Below are 21,716 nucleotides of genomic sequence, written 5' to 3'. Positions count from 1 at the left end.
TCAGCATTGGTGCTTGTGCCTTTCACTAGGGGAACTGAAGGAGGGCCTGCCTGTCCTGGCCCCATCCATCTAGCCCCCACATCCTGCCAAAGTTGAACAGGGAGCTCAGACCACTCTGCACTCTATGGTTCAGCCCATTGCTTGAGGGAAAAGAGAGCTTCTCCCTATAAACAAGGATCACAAATACACCCAACTGTGTTGGCCGCAGCTGGCTTTTACCCATGAGTGTCATCTACAGGCTTGTACATTTAACTGCACACCCTAATACAAAACCTGCCGACAGAAGAACATAGGGTTATAGAAGAAAAGCCAAAAAGACCCTAGTCAATATTCCCTACTGTCACACCCTCTAAGGGATGGGGGAAAGGGAAGGCAATAATAATAACAATATAGGGGGAAGAAAAGAAAGAAAAAACAATCCTATCTGCATGAAAATAATTACAAAAATTAGATATGTCAGCATCTCCAGATGAGAAAGAAGCAGTGCAAGAATTCTGACACCATGAAAAATCTGAATGTAATGACATCAAAGGATCACATTAGCTTTCCAGCAATGGTTTCTAACTAAAATGGAAACTCAGGAATTACAGATAAAGAAATCAAAACATGAATTTCAAGGAAGTTCAACAAGATTCAATACAAGGTGCAAACCAACGCAAAGAAACATCTAAAGGAATCCAGTAAATGAAGGATGAAATAAACATCTTGAAATCAATCACTGCTTCTGGAATTGAAAAATTAACTTAAGGAATTTCAAAATACAGTTGAAAAACTACACAGAGGAGAAGAAAGAATTTCAGAGTTTGAAGAATGGTCTTTTTACTAACTCAATCAGAAAAAAAAAGATAGAAGAATCTTTAAAATGAACAAAGGCTTCAAAAAATATGGGATTATAGGTCATGTGACCTAACCTACAAATTACTGACATTACTGAGAGAGAAAGAAAAAATAATCAACCTGGAAACGTATTTGAGGAAACAATTTAATAATATTTGGCTTATCTTTCTGGTGAGGTAGATATTCAGATATAAGAAATGCAGAGAAGACCTGAAAGATACTAAAAGGGAACCCCATCAGACTAACAGTGGACTTCTTAGCAGAAACCTTACAAGCCAAGAGAGATTGGGGTCCTATTTTCAGCACTTTTAAGAAAAGAAATTCCAGCCAAGAATTTCATATCTTTCTAAATCAAATTTCATAAGCCAAGAAGACATAAAGTTTTTCTCAAGAAAAGCAAGTGCTAAGAGAATTCATTATCATTAGACTAGCCTTACAAGAGATCCTTAAGGGAATCCAACATGGAAACAAAAGAATGATACCTGCTATTATAAAACCCACTTAAATGCATAGCTCACCAATCCTATAAAACAACCACACAATAGAAACTACAAAGCAGTCAGCTAACAACTTCATGATAGAATAAAGATCTCACATATCAACATTAACCGTGAATCCAAATGGTCCAAAGAGTCCATTTCAAAGGAATTGAGTGGCAAGTTTGAATGAATAAACAAGATCCATCTATCTACTGTCTTCAAGAGACACATCTCACACATAATGACATCCACAGGCTCAAAAGAATACATTTGAGAAAGATCTACCACACAAATGGAAGGCAAAAAAGAGCAGAGATCAGTATTTTATATCAGATGAAACAAACTGTAAACCAACAACAATAAAAAAGAACAAAGAAAGACATTACATAATGATAAAGTGTTCAATTCGACAAGATGACTTAACTATTCTAGAGCAATCAGGCTAAAGAAAGAAATAAAATTCATCCAAGTAGAAAAATAATAGGTGAAATTATTTATCTTTGCTAATGATATAATTCTATACCTAAAAAAACTTTAATGATGCTAGCAAAAGGCTCCTGAAACTGTGAAACAACTTTAATAAAGTTTTGGTATACAAAATTAATGTCCCCAAATCAGTAACATTTCTATACACCAACAATGTCCAGGCTGAGGCTCAAATCAAGTGCAAAACCCGATTTACAATAGCCACACATACCAAAAAAAAAAAAAAAAGTACCTAGGAATACTAAGGAGGTTAAGAATCTCTACAAGGAGAATTAGAAAACAATGCTGAAGGAAATCACAGATGTCACAAACAAATGGAAAAATATCTGATGCTTATGGATTGGTTGAATTCATATCATTAAAATAGCCATACTGTCCAAAACAATTTACAGATTCATTGCTATTCCTATCAAACTACCAATGTCATTTTTTCACAGAATTAGAAAAAGCTATTTTAAAATACATACAGAAATAAAAGAGAGCACAAACGCCAACATAGTCCTAAACAAAAAGAACAAAGCCATAGGTGTCACATTACCCAACTTCAAACAATGCTATCAGGCTACAATAACCAAAACAGCATGGTAGTGTTGAAAAAAAGAAAAAACCAGACACACAGAGCAATGGAACAGAATAGAGAACCCAGAAATAAAGCAGCACACCTGCAGCCACCTGATCTTTGACAGAGTCAACAAAAATAAGCAATGGGGAAAGGATTCCACATTCAATAAATGGTGCTGAGAAAGCTGGCTAGTCATATGCAGAAGAGTGAAATTGGATCCCTACCTTTCACTATACACAAAAATTAACTCAAAATGGATTAAGGATTTAAATGTAAGACCTCACGCTATAGGAATCCTAGAAGAAAACCTCAGAACCCTCTTCTGGACATTGACCTTAGGAAGGAGTTTATGACTAAGCCTGCAACAAAAGCAAAATTTGACAAGTGGGGCCTAAAGAGCTTCCACACAGCAAAAGAAACTATCAATAGAGTAAACAGGCAACCAATAAACTAGGAGAAAATATTCACAAACTATGTGTCTAACAAACGTATAATATCCAGAATCTATAAGAAACTTAATTCAACAAACAAAAAACAAATAACCCCATTAAAAAGTGGGCAAAAGACACTTCCTAATAAAGTCAAAAGAAGACACACAAGTGGACCAAAAGAAATGAAAAAATAACCAATATCACTAGTTATCAGAGAAATACCAATCAAAACCACAATGAGATACTATCTAGCACCAGTCAGAATGGCCATTATTCAGAAGTAAAAAAATAACAGATGCTGGTGAGACTGTGGAGAAAAATGAACACTTGTACACTTTTGATGTGAATGTAAATTATTTCAGCAACTGTGGAAAGCAGTCTGGATATTTATCAAAGAACTGAGAGTTAAACTGCCATTTGATTCAGAAATCCCATTACTGGGTGTATGCCCAAAGAAAATAAATTGTAATACCAAAAAGACACATGCACTAGTGTGTTCATTACAGCACTATTCATGATATCAGAGATATAGAATCAACCTAGGTGCCCATCAATGGTGGATTAAAGAAAATGTGGTACATAGATACCATGGAGTACTGCACAGCCATAAAAGAGAACAAAATTACGTCCTTTTGCAGAAACATGCATGTGTGTGATGGCCATCATCCTAAGCAAAACATCACAGGAACAGAAAACCAAATACTGAATAATCTCACTTATAAGTGAGAGCTAAGAATTGAATACATGTGATTGTAAAGAGGGGAACAATAGACACTGGCGACTCCAAAAGGAGAGAGGGAGGCGGCCAAATCCTGAAAACTACCTATTGGGTACTACGCTCACTATCTTGGGGTATTCACTCATACCCCAAACCTCAGCTTCACACAATACACCCATGCCATGTGACAAACCTGCACATGTGTCCCCTGAATCTAAAGTAAAATTAATCTTTAGAAATACACATTTTACAATGATGGCTCTTTTGAAAATAGATGGGAGGATGAGATGAAGGATGGAATGATGGTGATGAGAAAGGAGGCTGTGGCAGTAATGTAAGCACTGCATGACGCTGCCTCCTACATCAGAGGTCTGATTCTGCATATGCTTTCAAGAGAAAATGAATTTGCTGATAAATTGGATGCGGTATGAGGGAAAATGAGAATTCAAAGATAATCTCAAGTATTTGACTTTGAGCACTTAGAAGAATGAAGTTGATGTCAACTGAGATGGAATATGCTTTAAGTGAAGCAGGTTTTGAGGAGTACAGTTAGGAACTTCATTTTGTAGCTGTTGAATTTATGTCTATTGAGAAGACATAAATTCAAGAAAAGCTGTTGAATACATAATTGCATATACAAATCTGGATTTCAAAAAAGAAACCTGGGCCTGAGATATAAATATTGGAGTGATAATCATTGCAATGTTACTTAGAACCATAAAACCCACTAAAAAGTTTCTCAACATTTTTTGTTTGAAAAAAATGGCAAAAAATTGGAACACCTTAACTTGAAGAGGCAGTTGGACAGAAGAAAAGGAACTAGCAAAAGAGACAGAGAAGACTAAATGAGAAAGATAGAAAACTACCAGATGGAAGTGCTCTGATAGCAAATTAAAGATTGTGTATTAAAAAAGTAAATAAACAAGAGATCAAGTAGGTCGAGTAGGATCGTATTGGGTCAGTCAGTTGAGCAATGTGATTATTTTGACTTGATAATAGTTGTACTGGTGGAGGGATGGGGAAAAAAGCCTGACAAAGAGTGTGTTTAAAAGGAAATGCGTATACTATTTTATAAAATAAAATGTGTATCTCAGTAACATAATGTTGATTCAAGGAATGCATACAAAAGGAGTACATACTATATGACTCCTTTTATGTAAAAATAAAAATAAAAATAAAACAAACACACACCAGCAATCCACGGTGTTAGGACTCAGAAAAAATGACAATGTGAGGCAGTTGTTCTTGTAACCAGATAAAAGAGAGGTCTTTGGGATGCTGGTAATGTTATGTTCTGAGTACTATTTTCATGAGTGTGTTCAATTTGTAAAAAATCCTCAAGCTATACACTTATGATATGTCCATTTTTCTGTTTTAAAATCAAGAAAATATAAACAAGAACTGGAGACATAAATATAGAAAGCTCTTTAAAGAAACTGGTTGTGAATGGAAGCAAATAAATTAAGTGGTAGCTCACAGGGAAATGGAAGCAAGATTTGGTTTTGTTGTTTGTTCTGATTTTGTTTTTGTTTTATTTGTGGAAGAAATGGCATGTTTCTTTGCCATTGGGACAATACAGTTAAAAAGGAAGAAATTAACTGTATAGAAGAAAGAGAAAAAAAACTGGTTGAAGGCATAGATGTTTTGGTGGAGGTGAGAAAGGATCATACACAGAAGAGAAGAGAGTGGTTTTAGGTAGGAACGTGGATAGTTATGGATGGTAATAAGTGAAAGGCAGTTTAAGAATAACAGAGGCATGTAAAAGAATTCTTTAAAATACATTGGCTTTCCCAGTGAAATGGAATGCAATGTCAACAACAGAGAAAGAGGCTATGCAGGAGGCGATAAAGGTATGAAGAGAGAGAAAAGTAAGCAATGGTCAGCTAAGACAGTGGCGAAAGAATCGTCTGTAGAAATAGAGTGTTATTGCCAGGCAATACTGAAGTATCACTTAAATTTTGGTGTCATTAATTTGAAAGCAAAATTAATCAGCATGGTAGTTTGTCTTACTCCTGCAATTCAGCTACAGAGATGCAGATATGGATCAGTGGTAAGCAAGACTATATGCTGGCTCTGCCATGAAAAGCAAAGTAAGTAAAGGCAAAATAGAGAAGGGTATATACATGGGGGTATATAGTCTTGTGTATATAGTGGGGGTATATATAATGCTTAATCTGTGGAAGTAAGAAGAAGAGGGAAATAGGAAAGTGTCAGGGTGAATGGACTGAAAGTCCCAGTGGGAGTGAACAATTTGTTAGAATCAGAATTTTAACTATGTGTTATAAATACACACTATATTTAAAAAGTCATTATTATTATTTTCTCAGTCAATATTAGTTATATTTGCTCACTACTTTTTTTGCATCTAAACTCAGTCTCTTCTTCCTGGAAATGTCTTTTAATATTTTTAAAGACAGACTCTATTTGGTAGTAAATTCAGTTCTTATTTCTCTAAAAATATCTTGATTTTGTTCATATTCTTGAAAGATACTTTTGCTGGAAATCTAGGCTGAAAGTTATTTTCTCTCATCTTCTTGAAGATATTATACCTCCGTCTTCTAGCTTCCAGTGTTGTTATTGGTAATTCATTCTTCATTGCAACTGATTTGGGGGAGGTGATTTTTCTTTTTTTCTCTGGTATTTTTGATAATCTTATTTCCTTGACATTCTATAAATTTACTAGCACTTGTCTAAGTGTGGGTTCATTTTTTATTTATTCTATATTGAATTTGTTAGTCATCCTGAATCCAAAGATTGTTATTTTTCAAATATATCCTTTGGGAATAAATGTTCCTCTAAACACGGTTGACTGCTTTCAAAATGGTAGCAGGTGGGCAGAATGGAAGAACTCCATAAGTAAACTTGAAGCAGCCTAGCTATATTCATGAGTGAGACTCAAAAGCATTTCAACCTAACAATGCACATCTATTTTCAAGTTTGTCAATAATATCTTTCTGTACAGATTGTTTGTATACACACATGTGTAAGTTAACATGAAAACTCCAACTACAGTTGTGAGTTGTGGAATGCAAGATTTGTTTACATTACACTTATCTTTCTGAGTCCCTATCTTGTCTCAAGCTTCAGGATCAGCCAACTTCGGTCCTTTTTCTTGCAAGAGCTTTCTGGATCAATTTAATCTAGAAAGGAATGATTATTTTTGATTAGGGTAAATGAGATTCACTTAAAGTATTTTTATGAGCTAGCATTCTAGCATTTACATTTTAAGCCATGTCTCTTAGTTAGTTGAATAAAACACTTGACACTAGTTAAAGAAATTTCAGCCATGGGCAGACAGGTAAGGAAAATTAGGGACTACATGGAAGAAGTGAAAAGTACATTGTATTTTCATGTACACGGGAATTTCTTGAAGTTCCTTTTTGCAAATGCAGTATATCACTAAATATACATATAAATGTGTTGGGGTAATTACTATTTAGTCTTTTCAGGGCGAATTAATAACGCGGAATATAATAACACAGGCTCATGACCTGTCTTCCTGTTCATCACCAGTTTCTCAAAAAAAGATGGATAGCAAAATTTCCTAGCTATTTTTGTTTGATCCACTTACCAGTGTTGTTAAAAACGCAGGAAGGTGTTTCTTGGTTTCTGTGAATTTGAAGAATTCCTGCTGCCCTAGGCCATGTTCATCCAGCAGAATTCCTTTCCCTAGACCCTCCTTGAATCCACAACCCCTTGCTTCATGCATCCCTTCACTTTAAGCTCTATTTTTTTCTGCTTCTCATTAACTCTTCGGTGACCTTTGTTCTCTTTTAGCGTATATTTTTAAAAAGCCATTGAGTTTAACACACATATTTCAATTGTTTGAATTGTGGCAAGGTGAACACAGGAATAAATAAAGTGTGATTAACCAGTGCCAAGCTTAAGCTTGTTATATGATTTCTGATTTTGCTAATGAACTGCCTTGACAAGGTATAACAGAGTTGTTAGAAACATTGATTTTGCAATCAGAAAGACCTATATTTGAATAGTGATTTCATCATTTGCACTGTCTTAAGTTTCCTCACCCATGAAACAAACAGGATCACCTGAAGCAAACTTACCAAAAAGGTTATGAAGCTTAAGTTTTGCCATATGTTCATAAGGCCTTCAGGTTTTGAAAACTGTAAAAGTAAGACTTTACCTTCTTTCTTGTTTAAAAATTTGTGTAGATTTAAGGGGTACAAGTGCAGTTTTGTTACATGGATATATTGCATAATGGTAAAGCCTGAGATTTTAGGGTAGTCATCATCTGAATAATGTGCATGGTACATACTAACTATTTCTCACCCCCTCCTAACCTCCTCTCATCCTTCCAAATCTCCAATGTCTATTGCTCTACACTCTATTTCCATTCGTGTACCTTATTTACCTCTCACTTATAAGTGGCAACATGTGCTATTTGACTTTCTGTTTCTGAGCCATTTCGCTTAAGATAATGGCCTCCAGTTCCATCCATGTTGCTGCAAAACACAGGATTTCATTAATTTTTATGGCTGAGTAGCATTCAATTGTATATATATATGCCAAATTTGCTTTTTCCAGGTATCTATTGATAAAGATTTAAGTTGATTTCATATCATTGCTATTGTGAAGAGTGAAGTGATAAATATGCAAGTAGAATTATATTTTTGATATAATAATTTCTTTTGGGCTGTTTTTTCATGTTGAGTTATTTGAGCTCCTTATAGATTCTGGATATTAATCCTTTGTCAGATGCATAGTATTTAAATATTTTCTTCCATTCTGCATGTTATCTATTCACTCTGTTAATTATTTCTTTTGCTGTGCAGAAGCTTTTCAGTTTAATCAAATGCCATTTGTCTATTATTGTTTTTGCTGCATTTGCTTTTGGAGTCTTTATCATAAAGTCTTTGCCTAGGCGAATGTCCAGAAAAGTTGTCCGATGTTTTCTTCCTGTATTTTTATAGTTTCATGTCTTACATTTAAGTCTATAATCTATCTGGAGTTAATTTTTGTATATGGGGTGAGATAGGGATCCAGTTTCACTCTTCTGCACATGGCAATTCAATTTTCCCAGCATCATTTATTGAAAAGGCTGTCCTTTTCCCACTGTTTTTGTCAATGTCAAATTTTAATTGGTGGTAGTTGTATGCCTTTACTTCTGGGTTCTGTTCCATTGATATATGTGTCTATTTTTATACAGTACTATGCTATTTGGGTTACTATTAGCTGGTAATATACTTTGAGGTCAGATAATGTGATTCCTCCATCATTGTTCTTTCTGCTTAGGAATGCTTTGGCTATTTGGGCTCTTTTTTGGTTCCATGTGAATTTTAGGATTATTTTGTCAAATTCTGTGAAAAATAATGTTGGTATTTTGATAGGAATTACATTGAAACTGTAGATTATTTGGGCTAGTATGGTGATCTTAATAATATCAATTCTGATCTGCAAGCCTGGAAGGTTCTTCCATTTCTTTGTCTTGATCCAGTTTTTAAGGGGAATGCACCCAGCTTTTGCCCATTCAGTATGATGTTTGCTGTGGGTTTGTCACAGATGGCTCTTATCATTTTGAGATATTTTCCTTCTATACCTGGTTTGTTGAATGTTTTTATCATGACAGGATACTAAATTTTATCAAACGTTTTTTCTTCATTAATAAAGATGATCATACGGTTTTTGTTTTTAATTGTATTTATGTGGAATTACATGTATTGATTTATATATATTGAACTATCTTTGCATCCCTAGAATGAAGCCCACGTGATTGAGGTGAATTATCTTTTAATGTGGCATTAGATTTGGTTTTCTAGTATTTTGTTGAGGATTTTTGCATCTTAGATTATCAGAGGTATTGGTTTATAGTTGTTTTTCTCTCTCTCTCTTTCTTTTTTTTCTTATGTCAATGCCTGGCTTTGGTATCAGGGTGACTGGCTTTGTAGAAATAATTACGGAGGATTCCCTTCACCTGGATTTTTTTAGAAAAGTTGTGGGAGGAATGGTATCAGTTCTTCTTTGTAGATTTGGTAGAATCCATCTGGTCCTGGGATATTTTTGTTGTTGTTTTGGGAGATATATTTTATCTCTGTGATTTAATCTCACTAGTTGCTATTACTCTTCAGGATTTAAATTGTTTCTAGTTCAAATGTGGGGGGCTGTATGTTTCTAGGAATTAATCCATTTCTTATAGATTTTCTAGATTGGGGGCATTTGGTTGTTCATAGTAGTCTCTCTTTTTTTGTTTCTTCTTTCTTTTTTTGTATCTTCTTTCTTTTTTCTCGTTTACTGTAGCCAACAGTCTATCAATTCTGCTCATCTTTTCAAGGGACAACTTTTCATTTTGTTGATTCTTTGTATTCTTAGGTTCTCAATTTCATTTAGTTCTGCTCTGATTGATTTTGTTATTTCTTTTCTTCTGCTAGCTTTGTGTTTGTTTTTTTTTTTCTGGTTGTTGTTGTTTGTTTGTTTGTTTTTTGTTTTTTTAGTACCTGGAGGTAAACGATGAGATTAATTTGTGATCTTTCTATTCTTTTGATACAAACATTCTAATGCTAAAAGCATACCATTGAGCACTACTTTTATTGTAGATCAAGGGATTTGGCATGCTGCATTTACATATTCATTTGTTTTAAAAGTTTTTAAAATTTCTGTCTTAATTTCATCATTGACTCAGTGATCATTCAGGAGTTTCTTCTTAAAGGCTGGGTGCAGTGACTCATGCCTGTAATCCCAGCACTTTGGGAGGCTGAGGAGGGTGGATCTCTTGAAATCAGGAGTTCAAGACCAGCCTGGCCAACATGGTGAAACCCTGTCTCTACCAAAAATACAAAAATTTGCCAGACATGGTGGTGGGCACCTGTAACCCCAGCGACTCGGGAGATTGAATCAGAAGAATTGCTTGAACCTGTGAGGCGGAGGTTGCAGTGAGCCAGGGTAGTGCCACTGCACTCCAGCCTGGGTGACAGAGAAAGACTCTGTCTCAAAAAAAAAAAAAAAGAGTTTATTTTTCAATTTCCAGATATCTGTATAGTTTTAAGAATTCCTCCTGGAATTGATTTCTAGTCTTATTCCTTGTGGTCTTAGAAGATACTCGGTACGATTTTTTTTTTTTAATTACCATACTTATTTAGGGGCCTAACGTGGTCTATTTTGAAAATGTTCCATGCAGTGATGAAGAAAATGTAAATTCTGCAGTTGTTGGTAGAATTTTCTGTAAATCTCTGGTAAGTCCATTTGTTCTAGAGCCCAATTTAATTCCAGTGTTTCTTTGTTGATTTTCTGTCTCAATTATCTGTCTAGTGCTGTCAGTGGAGGGTTGACATCCTCCATTATTATTGTATTACTGTCTATCTCTGTTTTTAGATATAGTAATACTTATTTTGTGAATCTGGTTTATTTGCTGCTTGGAGCATATACATTTAGGATTGTTAATCTTGCTGAATCGATCCCATTATTGTTATACAATAATCTTCATTGCCGTTTTATACTATTGTTGAGTCAAGGCCTGTTTTACCTGACATGAGTATAGCTATTCATGATGGCTATTGATTTCTGTTTGTGTATGTGTGTGTGTGTGTGTGTGTGTGTGTGTGTAATATCATTTATCAGCCTTTACCTTCAATCTGCATGTGTCTTTACCAGTAAAGTGAGTTTCTCATAAGTAGGAAGCAGTTGGTTCATATTTTTTTAAATTTATTTTGCCAATCTATATATTTTAATTGAAGCTTTTAATCAATTTATGTTCAAGGTTAATATTGATATATAAGGTTTTGTTCCCTTCATAATGTTAACTGTTATCTAGTTGCTCAGTGAATTTATTTTCTTTTTTCTTTTTTTTCCCTCAGTCTGTTTGTCTTTGTGGTTTGGTGAAGTTCTGTCATGTTGCCATTTGATTTCTTTTTTTCCCCCACTTGTGTAATTGTTTTTTAAGACCTGCAAGTTTTATGTTTTCATGTGTTTTTATGATGGCTAGTACCAACCTTTTGTTTCCATGTTTAGAACTCCTTTGAGAATTTTTTATAGGGCTGGTTTAATGGTAAAGAATTCCCTCAGTGTTTGCTTGTCTGGAAAAAACTTTATTTCTCCTCCATTTATGAAGCTTATTCCAGCAGGACATACAATTTGTGATTGATTTTGTGCTTTAAGCACTTTGGAAATGGAATCCTAATCTCCTCTGCCCTGGAAGGTTTCTGCTGAGAAGTCCACTGTTAGTCTGATAAAGTTTTCTTTACAGGTTTCTACACACTTTTCTCATGAAGATTTTAGAATTTTTTCTTTCATGTTCACCTTAGACAGTGTGATGACTCTATGTTGTGGTAAAGGCCTTCTTGCAATGATTATCCTGGTGCTTGTTGAACCTCTTGTATATGGATGTCTAAATACCTTGCTAGATTAGGGAAGCTTCCCTCAATTATTTTCTTAAGCAGGTTTTTCAAACTTTTTGCTTGTTCCCCCTCAGAATATCTATGATTTGTAGGTTCAGTTGTTTTAGGTAATTCCATACTTCTTGAAGGCTTTGTTTATTCTTTTAGTTCTTTTTCTTTTTTTTTCTGACTGAATTAATTCAGAAGACCTGTCTTCAAGTTCTGAGACTTTTTTCTTCTGCTTTGTCTAGTCTATTGCTGAAGTTTTCAATTGGATTTTATAATTCTTTCAATAAATTTTTTATTTCCAGAAGCTCTATTTGTTTTTAAATTGATATCTTTGGTAAATTTATAATTTATATCCTAAGTTGATTTTCTTATTTCTATGTTATTTCTTTTCTTATTTCTTTGGTTTGCAAATTTGTCTTGGATCTTATTGAGCTTTATTTAAATCAATATTTTGATTTCTGGCATTTCACAAATTTCATTTTGGATAGGATTCATAGCTGGAGAGTTAGTGTGATCCTTTGGGGGTGTCGTAGCTTTCTATTTTTCCATACTTCCAGAATTGTTATGCTGATTCCTTCTCAACTAGAGGAACTGTCACTTCTTATTTTTGAATTTGCTTTCATTTAGATGGAACTTTTTAAATTATTTAGGATGTCACTATAATATATGTTGAGTAGAATTGTTTGGCTTTGCTTCTGGGTGCTTTCATTGGTGAAGACTATATTAATTCCTTGGTTATAGATAGCTTTAGTGTGGTAATTTTCTCAAACGCCAGTAGTAGTAGTATACTGGGTGTGTTGAACAGGCTCACAGCCCCCTGTGTAGCTGGGGTGGCAGAGGTCTCATTCCCAAGTGCTGTGTCCTTGTGACAGTAGATTTTGCTTTGGGAAGTGCAATTCCACCTCCAGGCCCGAAGGTGGCACTTGCAGGTAAGAGCCAGCTGTGGTGGTATCAGTAGGTTTATGCTTGATCTTTGTTTACCAAGAGCTAAGATCTTCAGTGCCTCAAGAAATGGTCTGGGCTATGGAATAGGTAGCAGTCTGGGCTCCATGATCAAATGGAGGTGGGAGACAAAGCTGGGCTGAGCTGGACAGGACAAGCCCATACTCCAGGCCCTCCTCATAGTGGACAGCCTTAATGGGGTGGCAGAGGAGTCATCAGGGCCCTGGTGAAATGCACAGAGATCTCTATATTGAGGGGAAGGGCTGTTTCATAACCCCGTCTCAGCAGATGGAATGTGATCTCTTTCCCTGTCATGCCGTGTGTGGCACTCAGGTTATTCAGTTTATTCACAACTGCTATTTATTTTCAGGCTACAGTGTAGCCAAGAGCTGTAGCAGCCAGCCAGCCGGGCAGCTCAACAACAAGCTTCCGTGCTGTCTCTTTGTGTCTGCAGTGGTGGATCCTCCTCCACAGCCCCCGCAAAACACATAGCTCTGTGGCTTTCTACTGCTGAAACACTGCAGCTCTATGCAGAGAGGGGCGCAGGGCAGGGGTAGCGCGGTGGCAGGCTTGCTTTTCACACAAACTCCATGGGAGGCTACATTGCCAGTGGGAAGATAGTCGTCCCTCACAGCCTCAGATAGGCTGTATTGTGGCTCACCTGTGCCAGTTTCCCATGGGAGCAGTAACTGGCTGTGTCTGCAGCGTGGGTGGAGTGGGAAGAAAAGTCCCTGTCTCTATGCTTGAGATCTAGCACAGAGGTCCTTTGGTCAATAAAATATAATTTCACGCCTCTCTTGCAGAGCTGAGCGCAGATATTGTGCCCCTGCTGGAAGCTAATCTGTCCCCTCACAACTCCAAGCAGGGAGCTCTAATGCACTGGAAAGTGTACCCTTTAGTGTCTTTTGTTCCATGGGCTACCTTCTTGGTGCTCTGCACTTTCCCTTCCAACAGGAGTAGAACTCCCAGCAGGCTACATTACTGGGAACCCTGCAGCTCCCTTGACTCCAACCAGCACCGTGCCAATGCTTCCCTCAGAGCAGACAGTAAGAAATGTTCGTGAGATCTTTTTGGATATGGAGACACAACATCTGAGGTTCCCTGGGTAGGACATAGTCTCTCAATGCTCATGCCCCCAAAATGATGCCCTGCCGCAGCTGCTCGAGTCTGAAAGGAGGGTGAGCAACCTGGCAAGGGTCCACAGTCAGGTGTAATGCCCTCAAGAAATCCCCAAGTCACCACTCACACTAGACTCCAGGAATGCAAGGGCAGAGAGGCTCCCCCACAGTTTGGGTACCAGCAGTCTGCAGTAGAGATGAGGGCAACCAAAATACTCCCACTTACCCTTTCCGTGCAATACCAACTCCCTGGAGGCTCCTAGGTCATCTTTGCCAATAGAGTTGCTCTCTTGCTTCCTCTTTTATTCTGTGCTTCAGTTTTTTCCCATGATTTCTCTGTGGAGTTCTAGTATTTTCTGTTTAATATTCTATTTGCGTTAATAATTATCTGTCATTTTGGCTACTTTTGAGGAGAACTAGCATCCTTGTCTCTAGCCAGCCATCTTGAACCAAGTACAAATTGCACTCTTTTTATTAAAGAGTCTCCTTTCCAAAATTTTATAAGCTTCGTGTCTCTCCCTAAAAATCTGGTTCTTCAACAATGCTAACAATAAATGTATATGCTTCTGAAGAGAATTAGAATAAAATAATTTTTTCTGATCTCCTTTATTCTTCACCCTTTACCAACTAACTTCTCCTTATCATTCATATATTAGCTTCCTATTATTCCCTTAGGAAAGTTTTCCAAATCTCACCTCCACCCGAAAGCATGTGTGAGGTTCAGTGTTCTCTAAGCACCCTGCATTTCCACCTGCTGACATTTATCAAAATTATAGTTAAATAATTATTTGTATAATTTGTTTCTTTCATGTATATATCCTTTGCTGGAGTATAAACTCTGCAAGAAAGTTCTACATCCATCGTGTTTATCATGTTTCCTAAACCTATAAATTGATTAATGTCAATGAGTTAACGAATTGATTACTAATGTATTAGTAATCAATGAATTAATATCTGGCATCCAGGAAGTACAGATAAATAACCTATTTTTATTAATATATAACTACTTAACTAATATACAAGTAAAATTATAGTTAATAATATTAAAATGACAACTAAAATATATTGTTGAGCTGATAGGCTTATTTTCTTTTATATTCGACAAAATCTTACATGCCTCATATGAAAGTCTATGCATAAGGATGAAAAATGTTGATTGTTGTTATTTTTATTTTTAATGGTAGTGAGATATACGTAACATAATATTTATCATCTTAACTTTTTTTCAGTTATTTTTAAATGTACAACTAAACATTGACTATAGTCATTTCGTTGTGTGATCAAATAGTATCACAATAGTATGTGTTATTCATTCTTTCTATTATTTTTTTGTACCCATTAACCATCCCCGTATTCCCTCTGCCATCCCCTCAACTTGCCTTCCCAGGAAAAATTTAAATATATGCAGTTATCACCATAGAATTCTCTTGTGGATTTTATTTTCATTAATGACTGTGAACTTTTTATTTCTACAAATTACCACATAATTCTTATACACAAAAGGGCCAAAACACAGTAAATAGGTAATCAACTCAATTTTCAGTGTGTTGCTATTGAGAATAGCAATGAGGTAAAAAATTCCTCTTTGGACTTAAGCTTTGGAGTTAGAACTGTGTTCAAGTTTATGCTTAAACACCTACTGGTTGTTTAGGAAAAATTGTTTAGTTTTTCTAACTTCTACTTTTCTCATGAAATATTGAGAGTATTTACCACACACACTGTTGTGATAAATATCAACTAAGTAAATGAACAAAATTTTACCACAATATTTAGCATAAACTGACATTTATGGTTACCTATTTTTATTTTAAAAACTACTTGTAAATCAGTGCTAACCAAAATTTCCAGACTAAGCTATTTTGCAGTAATGAATAAATAATGTCTTTTTTTATTGTAAAGGAAAAATCATATTTATGAATTTAACTAAATATTTTAAGTACATTTTGGTTTAGGTTTATACAAAGACCTATTTTACATAACTCTGGTGGTACAAAAGAAGATAAATTTTTAAAGAAAACACAACTCTTTTAGTCGCAGCTCTAACATGGAAAGAAAAACAAATAAAAAAATATGAATCAGGAATACAAGCAATAGTACTTATCAGAAACAGGTTGTAACTACTTAAATATTCTTTTTGAAATAGTAACAACAAAATATCAGCTTTATGTGCTCAACATCAAGGACAAACATATCTTCTACGATTTGAAAACATTGTACTGTGCATACTGGAATGAAAATGCTGCTGAACATGCTCCAATAATCTTATGGACAATGTGGAATGTTGTATCCTGAGAAAGTAGAAAACTTCTCATGAGAATGTTTGAAATGTCACTCCGGTTCATTTTAGATCAGAGTGCAGGTGGCTCTACAAAGCATTTGCTGGAGGCTTTGTGTTTATACAGTTGTTGCTTCCAGGATGGTATTGATTGGTTAGGCAACTAATAAAACAAGCAGTGCTGCTTTCATCTGTGTGCATTTTGGGGCTTCTAAAAGATAGAAAAGTGTTTTTAATTAGGACATGTTCCCTTCACTTATTTTACTTTTTGCTTCTTTCCTTTTTTTTTTTTTTTCTTACAATATCTTCTCTCATTTCGGAACCTCTCTCCCTGGTCATGATTCCAAACCCCTAGATGCTTTAGAAGGCAAATGATCCTGAGGGAAATATTCCTACTCAAATCTCAAGACAGACAAAACCCTTAACATCAGCAAAACCAACATGCTCTTTATTGTTTCCATTTCATACATTTTGATTGAAAGTTATATATTTTACTTATATTTTGAGGCTATCTGGATCAAAGTTTCTCACTTAAACATAAACTAAATTTACAGCGGAATCTATGAAAAATACTCATATGTTCTACTATTTATATGACAGCTCCTGAATACATGAAAACACACTGTATACTAAATCACTGTATATCTAGGCAGTCATTTTATATATATACACAAATATATATTTTATATAAATAAAAATTATATATAATTCAGAATTACTTAAATATATACATTTGTATTTTTGCTTTTTTCTTTATTTTTATAGGTTCTTTTATTAATTTATATTTTCATAATTTTCTTATACTATTCTAATGTTGTGTTTTATCTGCATTTTCTATCTTCCTTCAAACTGTCCAAAATATATATCTTTGATTTTATAAAGGATATACAAGGAAGATTAAACACAATGTTTAAAAATTTAGCGACTATAAATAAAACTTATCAGGTAATTGTGGAAAATGTGCTACGGGGGGAAAAGTGACTTAAAGGAAACTTTTGAAAATAGAAAAAGATAGCAAGGATTAAAATTTGACCACATAAATTAGCATATAAACTGAGAATTAAAGCATTTCTAAGGAGGAACATAAAATGTGAAAGTGCTAGTATAAATTAAATAATGGTAATCAAATAGCTAAGAAAATGATTTTCATTGTTATTGTACCTTTTAGCTCAAATAAGACAATTCTTCTTTCATTTATTATTCATTTAAAGTGTTCAAATAATCTAAGGAAAAAGGCAAGAAGAATTCATTTTGATAGACCTTATGCTGTATTTCTGAAATATAAAAGCTGAGTACTTAAAACAGTTTCTTAAAATGTAATTTAATTAATTTGAATGAACACACATGTAAAAGAAATTATACATAATCAAAATCCTGGAGAAGAAAGGCAGTATAGTATACCATAGTTCTTCTCACCAGGTGGTCCCTGAACCAGTGGCATCAGCAACACTCGGAAACTGGTTAGAGATGCAAATTCTCAGGCACCACCCCTGACCTAGTGCATCAGAACTCTGGGTTTGAGACACACCAATTTGTATTTTAACAAGCTCTCCAGGTGATTCTGGTGCACTCTGTAGTTTGAGAATCATTAGGAAACTGGTTAATAGTATTTACTCCCGAGCCAGACTGGCAGTTCAATCTTAACTTTGCTACCAGTTAGCTGAATGACTTTAGTCAAGATACTTTAACTTATTGTTCTATAAAATAGGGTAAAATAGTACTGTCCCATAATATTGTGGGGATTAAATGAATTAATATGTGGAAAAAACCTAGGCCATTTTTTGATACAGAAAAAACACTGTAAATACTAGAAATTGTTGTTATGAATGTGAGGTGAGGCCAAGTTCCACTGAAATAAGTGACTTGGTCAAGGTTATACAACTAGTCTCACTTAAGGAGTTAACCCACAGTTTTCCCCTACTCATAAGCAGTGTCCTTTTCACATCCATGGAATTCTTGAAAATAGCCACATTTTCTCTAAATGACCAAGTAGTAGACTAATAACATATACATACAGTATTTTTATTATATATATTTCTTGGTCTGAATCTTTATTTTGCATTTTTAATGGTGAGTACTGAAAAGGCCATTAACACCCTTTTCACGAAGCTTTTCATCTCTCTTTTTTTAACATAGTGATGACCACCAATTACTTTTATTTCATAATCAGTATAACAAGCATGTGCCAGAAATTGCAGAAAGTTTATTGGATGGAAAATAATAAGATCAACGTTTACTGTAATAGCAAATAGAAAACTATAGCTTCTAATTTACATCAGCAGGAAGAGAATCAGGTGTCTCTTATAGAATACATTATGCAATTTGGGGAAAGAAAACAAGGAAAACATAAAAACAAGCTTGCATTAATATAGTATTAGGTGCTTTCACAAATAAATCTAAAATTAAGCAATAGCTAAATCGCAATAGAAGTGTACTCCTAAATCGTGTAGTCATCCCCTGCAGGAGTTCCTGAACCACTGGCAGATTTTCTCCATGGGTGAATTAGGCAAAAAAATTCTCCTCTATCTTGTGGCTCCAGTATCTTGAAAGGCCTTGTCGTAATCTTCATTCTTTTGGCAAAAGTGGAAAAGAACACGGAGTAGGCACATCCATTGTTAAAAGCCACCACACAGAACAGACACATCATTAATCCTCTCACATTCCCTCATCCAGGACAGTCATCTGGCCACACCTAACCACAGAAAAGCTGGGAATACGGGTGGGCTCTGTACTCACTACAACTAACCACACACAAGACATTCACTTATCTGATGCTGAATGTAGTGTCAGATAGGTAATAATTAAATAATACATTTAAAATGAAAGTTGGAATTTTTTTTCCTTATTTGTGTAGGTAAATCAGAATATCATGCTTGAAATTCTTTATTCAGTAACATGAGAAGAAAAGCTATTACCACAGAGGACTATTGTGAGAATTAAATGAGAATGTGTATTATTTCAGTTTAACCTAGTATCTGCATAGTAAAGAGTCAATAATCTTATACACATATATCTAAAAAAGAAAAAAATACTTAGAGAAAAGAAAAGCAAAGAGCAGTAAAGGAAATACGGCCTAAGTTTAAGAATTTACAGCAAAACATTTTTGGATATTTTAATATTTATCATAATTTGTTAAAAATCACTTTATTTTAATTATGGGCTCTTTTAGGTCTTAGGGGACTCTATAAGTCATTAAATCTTATTAACATTTTAATTAGAGAAAATTCAATTTCAACTTAGTGAATATAGTTTTCATTTTTCTAGTTTAGAAGTTGTTTATGGCTTCAGTCCTTACGTCTATGACCAAAAGGCTGTATCACCAAGAGCACTTATCTCTATTTCTACACTGGAATTAGCGCAAAATGCACGAGCACAAATGTAAGTACTGAATCCAAATTACTTTCATAAGAAAGCTGTTTTTTTGTTTGCATGTTTTTTGGTTTTGTTTTTTAAGACAGAGTCTCACTCTGTCGCCTGGGCTAGAGTGGAGTGCAGTGGCCCGATCTTGGCTCACTGCAACTTCCACCTCCAGGGTTCAAGCAATTCTCCTGCCTCAGCATCCCAAGGAGCTGGAACTACAGGCGCATGCCGCCAAGCCCAGCTAATTTTTTGTATTTTAGTAGAGACGGGGCTTCACCGTGTTTCCCAGGCTGGTCTCGAACTCCTGAGCTCAGGCAAGCTGCCCGCCTCGGCCTCCCAAAGTGGGAAAACTGTTTTTAAAAAGCTGTTACGCCTTATTCAATTCAGTGATTTACTATCGTTATAGCATATATTTCTTCCAAAGCAAACCTTCAGTGTACTAATAAATGTGTGAATTAAATGTAATTCTTTGTCAATTAAAGGAGGAGCAGCAGAACATTCAGTTATTGTAGGGAGAATATGCCACTCAGTCTAAGCTAGCTACTGAACACCTCAGTAATACAGTGTACATAAGACCCTCACAGAGCATAGATGTCAATACTTTCAACCAGGTAACTTTAATTCTCATCCTTAAGGTCAGACGCCTTGATATTTGTACCAGAGATTCTATTAACATTCAATATTACATTACTAAAATATTCCTGGCAAAGCCAACATAATAGTGAATATTATAATTGTAAGTCAATGGCAATAAAATGTAAAAGAATAATTTAACCTAGCTGGAAAGTCTAAATGTATAAAATAGATGAGAAGAAACTGTAAAATATTTTAAAATCCTATTAGGAGAAATCCTTGTTTAGAGAATCTTGAAGCTTTGTTCGTTTTCTCTATTCATTTTGAAATTCTGCCTGAAACAGCAAAACAATTCTCAAGAGAAAATAGGAAATATGTAATATTTGAACTAAAATAGCCACTTCAGAATACATGACTCCTTTTGCTATTCTGATAGCTCAGTACATTTCCACATAGAGCTCACACCCTAAAACATGAAGGAAATAAGAATGTCACCGAATAAAGGAGGATACAAAGCTTCGCAGAATGAATGACTGGTGAAGATCAGTGGGGAAGAAGGTTCAACTCTCCTGCATATGCATTGGATTTAGATACACACTTCACCTCCTTTCTTGCCTTTTCCACTGGGCTTGTGGATTAGCAAGAATATACCCAAAGATGTGATATACCATGTGAACTCAAAGTGGCAAAGAGCATACAGGGCAAATCAGGAAGCTACTTTAATTTTGATTTGGAATTCTCTAATACCCCACCCCCACCAAACACACACACACATTCAGGATCTTTCTATTCTTTGCTAACATTGCTCAACACACTTCCAAATTGGCCTCCATGGTAACTAAACTCTTTTAGGGCATTAGGCCAGGATTATGCAAAATAATGGTAATAAATGTACAAGTAACTCAGATAATAGTCGTTCAGTAAATGATGGCTGCTATCTCTCTTTATGGAAATATTTGCACTATCATAAAAGGATCTTAAACACTATTTTCAAGCCTATGACCCTAAGAAATAAAATTCTAATTATAAAATCAGATTTCATAACAGGTGCTTGGGGACAGATCTGGTGGCAACATGTCTTAAGAGATCAGGCCACATAAATTGTTACCTGCTTATGCACAGAGATTTCCCTTAAATCAGTGCTTTGGGAATTACCGTAGTCAAGAACCAAGAATTCTCACTCCCAGTCCCCACCAGGGCAATACTTTAATACTTTTGTAAAATATTGCACCATGAACTTTCATTTCACGGCACTCTTAATTTCTGTACTTATTCTGGAAGAGAAACAATTTAAAGATGGGGCACCAGTCCCCAGACCATGTGGAATTAGCATCATTTTAAATCCTCTTAGCTGTATTAGTTTCCAAGACACTTTCTGAGGAAATTAGTAGTGCCTGAACTTTTAATTATTCTTAATAGCGTTAATTGTCAGCAGAAAGTGAATGTAGTGTCTTTGCTATTTTAAGTAACAGGGTTTGCAATTCTATAAACAATAAAGTGGAGTACATGAGCAGGCTGGGAAAGAACTCATTTTAAAAAGTCTTAGATGTCAGTTCTAATCAGAATTGACCCTCTCACGGCTGTTTTCTAGCAGCTAAC

This window comes from Pongo abelii, chromosome 2, assembly GCF_028885655.2.
Source record: "Pongo abelii isolate AG06213 chromosome 2, NHGRI_mPonAbe1-v2.0_pri, whole genome shotgun sequence".
In the NCBI taxonomy this organism is placed as follows: Eukaryota; Metazoa; Chordata; class Mammalia; order Primates; family Hominidae; genus Pongo; species Pongo abelii.
Note: the sequence above shows the minus strand (reverse complement) of the source record.